The following is a 10,268-nucleotide window of genomic DNA, read 5'->3' on the forward strand; positions in this document are numbered from 1 at the left end:
AAGAATCCGTTTAGTATTTCGAGGCAAACTCTGCTCTGTGTTTGTCATTGAGCTCCACATGATACTCCGCAGTCGATAAGGAGTCATTCAGTTCCTCTGAAATGAATTGGTTCGACAACGATTCAAAGTGGCGCATCGAGGACAAAATATGTCACTTTGGATTTTAGAAGCTTTGAGTTTCTCTTTTTTTCTTTATTAGTGAAGGCACTAATTATCTCGATACATAAAGCATGATGAAAGTTATTTGATCAGCTATAGGCCAGTAATGTCCCAGTACATGTGCCATAAGGTCGACCACAAAGGTCTTAACACGTGACGATATACAAACTTGAAACGAGTGCGCTGACACTTTCACCTGTTGACAAAAGGTAATCCATGTCAATTCCAAGGCACCCGATATATTCCACACAGTTTGATGGAGTTCTTCAGGTTGCTACCAAAACACAACAAATCGATATTTTTACAGGGATTAAAAGATACAACTTACTACTTATTAGCCTTCAATAAAATAATTTACTTCAGCACCTTAGCCAGCAACGAGAAGATATGAATCAGGTACAGTAAGGAGTAGTTTATATACGCTGAAGACTGCATTTCGTACACGTTAAGGTAGAACGTGACTCTCAAATTTCTTCTGATTTTTCCGAAAATCCAATATTTAATTTTTCTCCATGGAGTTAACACAGAGATGGCGGCCATTTTGAATTTCAAATATCGCAAAATGTTTGGCAATATGTTTCGCTAGTTCCAAACTTTGCACGGTGACACCCAAGTTCATTGTTATTTGGTGAGAGAATGTTTAAAGTTTCATTTAGGAAAGTTTGAGCAAATTTGTCTTTCACTCTCGAACGAGCCAATTGACTGAATTATGATTCGATGTAAATACCATCCCACTTTCTTATTTTACTTTCAACAACGCCCGAGTTTTATGAAACGCATAGGCCTACGACATGAACCATCGAACTAACCTTTTCTTCGCACCGAACACGTCAAGTTTTTCGAATAATATACGATCAACCGTTTCGAACACAGGTTGTCAATCTATCAAAACCGTACCAATTCACACCCATTTATTCATATTTCAAATCAATTGAGCCAGTCAGGTGGATCAGACAAGTGTAAGGAGAACATCAAGGTAGGCAAAAAAGATTGAAATATATCAAAGATGCGGTTGTTGCTGCGGAAATCACCCAACCGGATCAAATTTACATGTAATACCTTGAAAGCATTCTAACTGATACTGGCCAATGATGGCCTTCAAGTGTCCTACCATAAGATGCACCGATACACTGCGGTATGTATGACTGCTAAGAAGTTACACTTAAGGAATCCGAGGAGAATGACAAATTTTCCGGGTTGAAAGGGTGTTTTTGAGGAGGTGGAAAAGCAATTTCAAAAGACAACAAAGGTTCAACACCACACAAATACGTACCGTACTGCTGTAAAGTTTGTTCCAGAGTCTGAACTTTATAGCTTTATACTTCATAAAATAAAGATATCCCAAATTTTAAAGGTAGGAGCACTCTAGCAGGGACGTCATATGTTCACGTAGTAGATTTGACCATTAATCTAATAATTACAAACTATTTTATTACATATATTAATATTACCAGAGAACTTTGTAATGTGTTTCGAGAAAAAGAAATTTATGAATTTTTACGAACAAGAATGACTCTACTGAAAGGTGTTTTCTCCTCAAGCGTGGATGCAATCAATATAACGATATCAGTGAACCGTTTGGCCGTATAGAGGTACAAAGCTGATATCACCACCTGATTCGAAGCAAACATGGAAACTTGGCACACTGTATTTTGTGGTTATGGAACTAAAACGTACTTAAAACACACACGGATGAAATAAATAATAAACTCTAATAAGCTGCTACTGTGATTTGATAACTTAATCTCTTCTCTCTCTCTCTCTCTCTCTCTCTCTCTCTCTCTCTCTCTCTCTCTCATTCATATATTTGTCGTAAAGAAAATTATACAACTTAGCTTTAAACTGTGGCAAACTCTCAATGTTTCTAATAGAAAGAGGAATATCATTCCAAATGGTAGTTCAACAACAAATGGTTTTAGTTTGCTGTAAATAAAAAGATTATTTACATTTTTCTGACATGAGTAAATTGTCCATTCAAAGATAGTGTAAGCTTTTTCTTCATTGAACTTCACAGAAAGTTCAAGTTAATTTAGTTAATTTAGTTAGTTGCACGATAAATAAATACCTTTAACCAGTACTTGTCTTAAACATCTTCATCAAGCGAGGGGAAGGATGTATTTTACCGTAGAACCACATGACATCACAGATATTTTGTATCCATAAAGTGTTTTTTTCAGATATTCTTGATACTGAGGACCACATAACCGACATAGTGAGTGTTATATGCAAAAGTGAGATTTGTAATTTTTAAAGCGTTTGACTTGAAGCTTTTAATCGTACATAGAGTACTCTTTACAAATTTTCAACACACTATTTATACACCAGTACGCTAGTAAATTGTTCCCGTAATTTGGATTTTTTAATGATCTTCTTTTCATCTTTAGTTTTCCAAAGGAGCAACAATTATGAGACTGTTTCATCTGTTTCCTCGATTCATCTTTTGTGATAGTGACCAAAGCCTCGTGTGGTTTTCAATGTTCAAGAGAAGATAACCATTAAAACCCCAACAACATATCCCTTATTAGGTAGTATGCGCCTTGAAAGTAAATGACTAAAACTATCGCTCAATTTTCCCTCAAGGATTATTTCAACCATTCACTTTCAAAATCAAGAATAAAATCTGGGGTAACCGTACAAATTTTGGTGCTATAGAAACAAACTACCCAAGATTTACCGATATTTGACATCTATAATGGCAACCATACTTAACTCTATAGAGAAAAATAAAAGTTTTGATTTTCAAAAACTAAGACGGTGAAAGTTTTTCTTACTCAAAGGGCTTCAAAATGAACCCTCCACAAGTGGTAGATCAGGTAAGAATTGAAAAAGATTGAGAGTCCAAATATCTAGCGCATTCCATTTTAATGAAAACAGCTCAATGTACTTTTGGCTTTGAACCACATTCTCCACATCACTAAGTTTGGAAACGGTAGATTTCATGGGCAATTCAAACTATTTGTTTTGTCCAAGTTGAGGAAATCATGTTTATGAAACTCGGATTGGCAAAATAAAAGGGATATTGTAGTTGGTTCATTAGTTAGCAATTTACATAAAATATGTACGCCATGTAGAGTACATGCAGGGTCAATTTAGTAATTTCTCGATCGGATCTATTTCAGTTTAAGGTAGAAGGCGCCGCATGGACAGCTATTTGGACTCAAATTTTCAGAAAACGTTTCTGACCTACAACTTACGGAGGCTCATTTTAAAGTTCTTGGAGTAATAAAACTTTTAACCATCTTAGTTTTTCCCTACAGAGTAAACACATTGATTGCAGTCATTTCGAATTTCAAATCTTGAGAAATCCCGGGTAATTTGTTTCTCTGGTACTAAACCTTACACGGTGGCCCTTGATTTTTATTCTTGATCTGGTTGAATGGTTTGAAAGTTTCTTTGAGGAAAGTTTGAGTAAAAGTTTGTGAATACTACCTGTAACTCGATACCTATGGATTCAAATCGCTGGGCAATGTGTAATAAATGATGTGTGTGTGTGTGTGTGTGTGTGTGTGTGTGTGTGTGTGTGTGTGTGTGTGTGCCTATGTTAAAAATGTGTGCGCGATCATGTCATAACGACTAGTGTAAAGACAAATAAATTGATTGTGTTTTGAAGTGGTGCATCTATACTCCGAATAAAATCGGAAATTTTATAGGATTTATACACAAGATACTGCCGAATGTTCCCGAGTACCCGAGTATGGATTTTGACGATCGTCGCTACAAAGGCCCCTTTCTAATTTCAAAATTCCACTCTGTAATCTTGTTCAAAATCGAACAAGAAAGTCAGCCAATTAAACAGAAAAAAAAACTCAAAAAGAGCTTGACTAGATTCACGTTTATCCATGTGTGTTTTTACGCAGTAGTGGTGAACAGAGAGAGAGAGAGAGAGAGAGAGAGAGAGAGAGAGAGAGAGAGTCCACGTGACGTTCATTCGTGTTTTCCCTGGGTTTAGTCCTAAAACTGCTGCCAACATGCGTGCATACATATAACATCGCCGGGAACCTTAAAATGTGAGGAAGTTCATGTGTTTACACCGCTTCGGTATAGCTTTAATAACTCGAAAGAGATGACGCATTTTCCAGGTCTTTACGGGACTTAGGGATTGCCATATTTTTGTCAACATCACGCACAAAACAAAGATGTCAAAGAGCAATCGCATCGAGAGGCAGAGCGTTTGTTCTGTGGATCGAAGTTTACTCTCAATGCACACGTTCTATATACGCACTACCTGCCTCCCCCTACTATGGTGTCCAATCTATGTACAAATTACTACTTTCTTTATACTATTCTGAATTCAATTTTACATGTGAACTTTGGAAATCTCATGCTACATATTCTCAATAGAGGTCGCTCTAACATGAAAAATTCTGCTGGTCCCCTGCCCAATTTCTACCGCTGGCTGCGCTGCTTACGAAAATAGGGTCAGAGTCTTGTCCCAAGACAAGAAATGTGACCTTTTTAATCTAGCAATTCTCTAACGGTTCATAAACTCAGAACCCCCGTAAAGTATACATTTTCTGAAAGCCTACATATATGGGAACATTTTGGTAACCACAATGTCACCATTATTTACATAACTATCACGTGACAAGATAATTTGCATAACCTTTCAAAAGTCGGTTTTCCCTATGTTTTGTCTCAATACTTCAAAATATCTGACTCAAACTTGCTGGAATGCAAGCTGTCACTATGCTCTTTCAAACTCTGTCTCAGATTTTTTATATCTTGCTTAGTTTTTTTGGAGCACAATTTTAAAGAAATCAACTATTGTAAAATTCACTGCTCTGGAAGTTTTTTTGGCATAAAAACTGTTTAAGAAGGTTTAAAAAAATTCTGAGACAAGCTTTTGAAGACCTGTAGGATAGCTTGCACTCACATGAATTTCAGCCACATATCTCAAAGCATTGAAACAAAACATAGGGAAAACCGATTTTTGAAAGGTTATGCAAATTACCTGTCACGTGATAGTTATGTAAACAATGGTGACACTATGGTAACCAAAATGTTCCCCTATATCTAGGCTTTCCGAAAATATACAATTTACAGGGGTTCTGAGCTTATTAAACACTAGAGAATTGTTAGTTTAAAATGGTCAATTTCTTGTCTTGTAACCTTAAACTTGGTTCAAATCTGTGATTTATGAACATGTGAGTGGGGTAAATGCTGTGATTTGTGTTCTTTTTTTTTAAATGAAACCTGTGAGTGGGGTGAACGCCATGACAGGGGTGAATTCCATGCGTGTGGTGAAGGGTCTATGGGTAAAGGCTATACAGGGGAGTTCACCGGGAAATATTATAGGACATGAGCTGTAACGTATGGAAGACCGGTCACGACATGCGAGTTTTTAAAACTGCGATCTGCGGTTAGGGTTAGGGTAGGGGTTAGGGTTATGGTTAGGCTTTCTCTGGTAAAAAGCCTTACTTCGCTCCAAACCCTGGAGATTAGGCCAAGGGAGGGAAAAATTGTAACGGCATAACTTAGGGTTAGTTAGCGTTAGGGGTTAGGGTTAGGGTTAGGTCGCAGATCACAGTTTAAAGACGCAGGTCGTATGTCGCAGGTCGTGACCGGTCTTCCCTACATGTCGGAGTCCTAACGTAGCCGCTATTTCTCCCAGGGTGTATCCATTGTAGGAGTATGCAGAAATAAGCTCGTCTCTACCTCTGTAATCCATCGTTAGGAGGAGAACGAAATGACATGTATGCAAACGCCATATTAGTTTTGCAACCCGCATGTCGCAGTTTAAGAACTCGCATGTCGCAGTTTAAGGACTCCCAGGTCGCAGTTAAAAAAAACTCGCATGTCGCATGTCGTGACCGGTCTTCCATAGTAACTTGTGGCCAACTTTTCAGTATTCTACTTCTGTATATCAACTATCGTGTCTAACCCTAATCCGAATGCCATGCTGAAATTTCCAGTATTCTTGTTGTCAACACAGCTTTGATGTGTGAAATGATCAGTTATCAAGTTGTTTACAAATGAATTCTAGTCAAGACTTGAATACAGTTCTCAAAAATAACAATGGGGATTATACTCATATAAGTTGTGTTGATACGCTAGATACTTGGCATTACATTCGAGGTTAGGGATTCGATGCAGAAAGTGTAGGGAAACCACAAAACAAAAGTTCTGAAAAAATAGCCAAAAGTTATAGCTTATAGAGCTTTAATCCGACAGACACTAACTCACTGCTGCGCAGACCCAACGGTAACCCGTTCGATCGCTAGATAGGAAAACCTGACCTGAGCTGCCAAATTTCAAAAAGGCTTGTATGAAAAAGAAGAGACACAAGAAAAACTGCTGCAAATTATCTTATTTAAAAAAAAATTCACCGAGCATGTGTCAACTCTTGATAAAGAAAATTATACGCAATATTGACGAACTTATTGACTGAAGCCCGTCGCCTTTTCGTTTTAGTCGTAAGTAGGATTTTGTAGCACGCTGTGATCAACCATACGCTTTCAAAGACATGTAGTCTGTTTCATTAGGTGCAAGGGGAATGGACACCTGAACAGTAGAAAACCACAGAAAATTCAGGGTGAAAACCAATTTCTGTTGTTTTCTGCTTCAATTATTCATTCCATCCTTGCATCTGATGAAGGAGACTACGCGTCTTTGAAAGCTTATGCTCCAGTAACATTTAGTTGATCGTAGCGCGCTACCAAAGCCTAGATTTCATTATTGATCAAGAAAATTAATAAAGTTTGGTTATTTGTTGTTTACAACAATGAAATACGTGCATTCATCGTAGTTTTACATTCCGTATTCGAATGGAGTTTCACAGGAACATTACGTATGAATAATCATCAAGATACAATCTTCCTAGAATATCAAATTTCGAGTTAATGCGTTCTCTAGCGACTGAAATTATATACTTCAATTTCTTACCTATCGTAACATATTTAACAACTGTGCAGAAACTGTGTATGTTTGTATATATATATATATATATATATATATATATATATATATATATATATATACATATATATATATATATATGTATGTATGTATGTATGTATGTATGTAAGCATATATCACCAATTATTAATTTTAAGTAGAAAGTAATAAGATATAAACACAATAAGTTACAAACATAAATCCGTGGCAAAACGCGTCCAACAGTTATTCCTTTTTGATACAAAGAGATGAAAACAAGAAAACTGCTATCGTATACTGTTTTTCGGCATTTGTTGAAGAAGTGAAAAGTACATGTAAGTTCCTTTTTCATGTTTTTGCTTTTCTCTCCTGTTTACGTATTAACGAAACAAGGAGCCCTACTTTCTACAGAGTGGTCCAAGTGCGTCCATTCATTTTACGAATTTAAAACATAACGCAAAATTGACAGTGATGAGATATTTTAATTATAACGCGCATTCTCATGGGGGCATACTTATCAACTCAAGAGTTCGTTATATAACGTGGACCAGTTTGTTATTGTTCATAGTGGGTAGGTTTGTGCATAATTATTTATAGTTTCGATGCATTTCTTTTATAATAATGTCGATTTGCCATGGCAACCTTCCGAAAAATTTCATTTTTATGAAGATATACAGGCAATATTTATACTGTATAATACATACTTAATATGCAGCCACGCTGTATAGTTTAATCATATTTTAATAACAAAAAGGGCATTAAATGACTAGAAATAGTAGAAAATATAGTTGGAATTGTAAAGTTACGATCAGTATATCGAACTCAAACCCGAATCCGAAACCGAATCTAAGTTCGGTTGTCGAATAAAATCACTACTTCCTATGATTGTCTGCATAGCTTTTGGCAGGAAACTTTGCGCGAGTTCTTCTATCTGGCAACATGTAACTTAGTTTAAGTCAGATTAAGGAAAGGACTGAAGTCAAAATAAACGGGAAGGTATCAACACAAACCTAAATAATTTTACTGATTATATTTGCCATAATTCCTGTAGCTCAGAGCGAATTGCGTTCGGTAGAATATTTCGACTGAATCACTCAGCCTTCATCAGCTGTTGTGTGATTGTGAAGAGTGCGATGACTCAACAGGTCCACTGATTCAGTCGAAATATTTTACCAAAAGCAATTCGCTCTGAGTTACAGGAACTACGACCATAGAATATGATTCCAGAGCAAGGAAACAATATTTTAGTTGTATTTTACTGATTGATACTTAAAGTAGCTACATTTAGAGGCACCGTGGCCAAGTGGTTAGGGTAACGAACTCACTATCAGAGGATGGTGGGTTCAAGACCCGGTTCAAGACCCGGTAGGTCCAGAGTAATGGACTCACTGTCGGAGGACGGTGAGTTCACGACTCTAGCACGGTGTTGTGCCCTTGAGCAAGGCACTTTACTCCTCAGTGCTCCATTGGGGGTTAGTGGGTTATGCATACCTCATCCTGTTGGATGATGGACTGATAAAAGATTTTTATAAAAAGAGAAAAAAAAGAAAAAATTTCATTGTTTGCACTGTCGAGTGTGACAACTGTTGATACAAGCATTTGCTGCGAAGGTAGCCGTGTACGATAACTGAATCAGAGCTTCCAAGAAAGGTTGCCATGGCAATTTAACATTATTATAAAAGAAATACATCGAAACTATAAATAATTATGCACGAACCAACCAACTATGAACAATAACAAACTGGTCCACGTTATATAACGAACTCTTGAGTTGATAAGTACGACCCCATGAGAACGCGCGTTATAAAAAGAAGCTAAAATATCCCTGCAACTGTCAATTTTGCGTTTTGTTGTAAAATTCGTAAAATGAATGGACGCACTTGGACCACTCTGTAGAAAGTAGGGCTCCCTGTTTCGTTAATAAGTATACAGGAGAGAAAAGCAAAAACATGAAAAAGGAACTTACATGTACTTTTCACTTCTTCAACAAAAGCTGAAAAACAGTATATGATAGCAGTTTCCTTGTTTTCATTTCTTTGTATCCAAAAGAAATAACTGTTGGACGCGTTTTGCCACGGATTAAGATAGGTGTATAGTAACATAACCTTATTATTCTTTTTACACATACTGGCGTCTTACCTAGTAGTTTCGGTATCAGAAGACGCGGAGTCCAATAACTTTGACGCAGAGTCTAATAACTTTGACGCGAAGTCCAATAATTAAGTTTATTAGGTGTTATTGAACGCTAGCAAGATAATATATTTTACATTTTTCTCAAAATAATGTACATCTGAACATTAGGTACTTCACGCAGTGAATGATGGTCCATCGAAAACCTGTCAATATGAAATTCTGCCTCTGAACTACAAATTCTACCACATGCACTGCGCTGCATTAGTAAGGCAGCCCGAAGGGGTATACCTGCAAGGTTTCGTCTTCTTAGGTTTTGTTTTCTCGGTGAATATAATTTATCAAACCAAAAAAATATTGTTACTGGCACTCCGTTATCATTGGGCAATTTGAGTTAATTAGCATAATCAAAATGGCCTGCTAAGTATCATATTTTGTTACAGAGAGAGGATTCTAATAGTCTGTATATTTGTGATTTCGCTTTCATTGTTTTTACAATGATTTTTGAGGCGAGGCGAACATGGATGGGTTACGTAACCGCTTCACGCCTTAAACAATACCCGTTGCCACTCTATCTATCTTTCTCTATGCTCTTGAGTAGTATAGTGAACAATTACATGCGTTTCGAAGATTGGCATATGATTACTATCTATTCGTTACATAAGAGAATTCCTTTGATTGACGCTTGTGTCATCAGGTGCTGAATGCGTATATATTGGTGTAAAGGTCTTTTGTCTGAGTCTCGGTCGAAACTCCACGATGTCCACACAAGTATACTTTATGTATATAGGGCCTATTCTCTTAATCCTGCAATGCAGTGTTATAGGTCTTGATATATGCAAAAGCATACAAGGGACACCGTTGCCCAGGTTCAGTCTACGGCGAGAGCTACTACAAAGTGTATATACACCTGTACACTGTGTAGTAACTCCACAGGGGGAAGAAATAAGTCCCCTGGAGTGGGGAGGGAGGGTTTTTTGTGCAACGGTTTACCTTATTGATTTTATTAATTTTGACTGTGATATTTCAAATAAAGAGTTCAACTCCACACCGTCTGACTGCTTTATATATTACCGACAAGTCCTTATCTCCTCTCCAACTTGTGC

This window comes from Ptychodera flava, chromosome 10 (assembly GCF_041260155.1).
Source record: "Ptychodera flava strain L36383 chromosome 10, AS_Pfla_20210202, whole genome shotgun sequence".
Lineage (NCBI taxonomy): Eukaryota > Metazoa > Hemichordata > Enteropneusta > Ptychoderidae > Ptychodera > Ptychodera flava.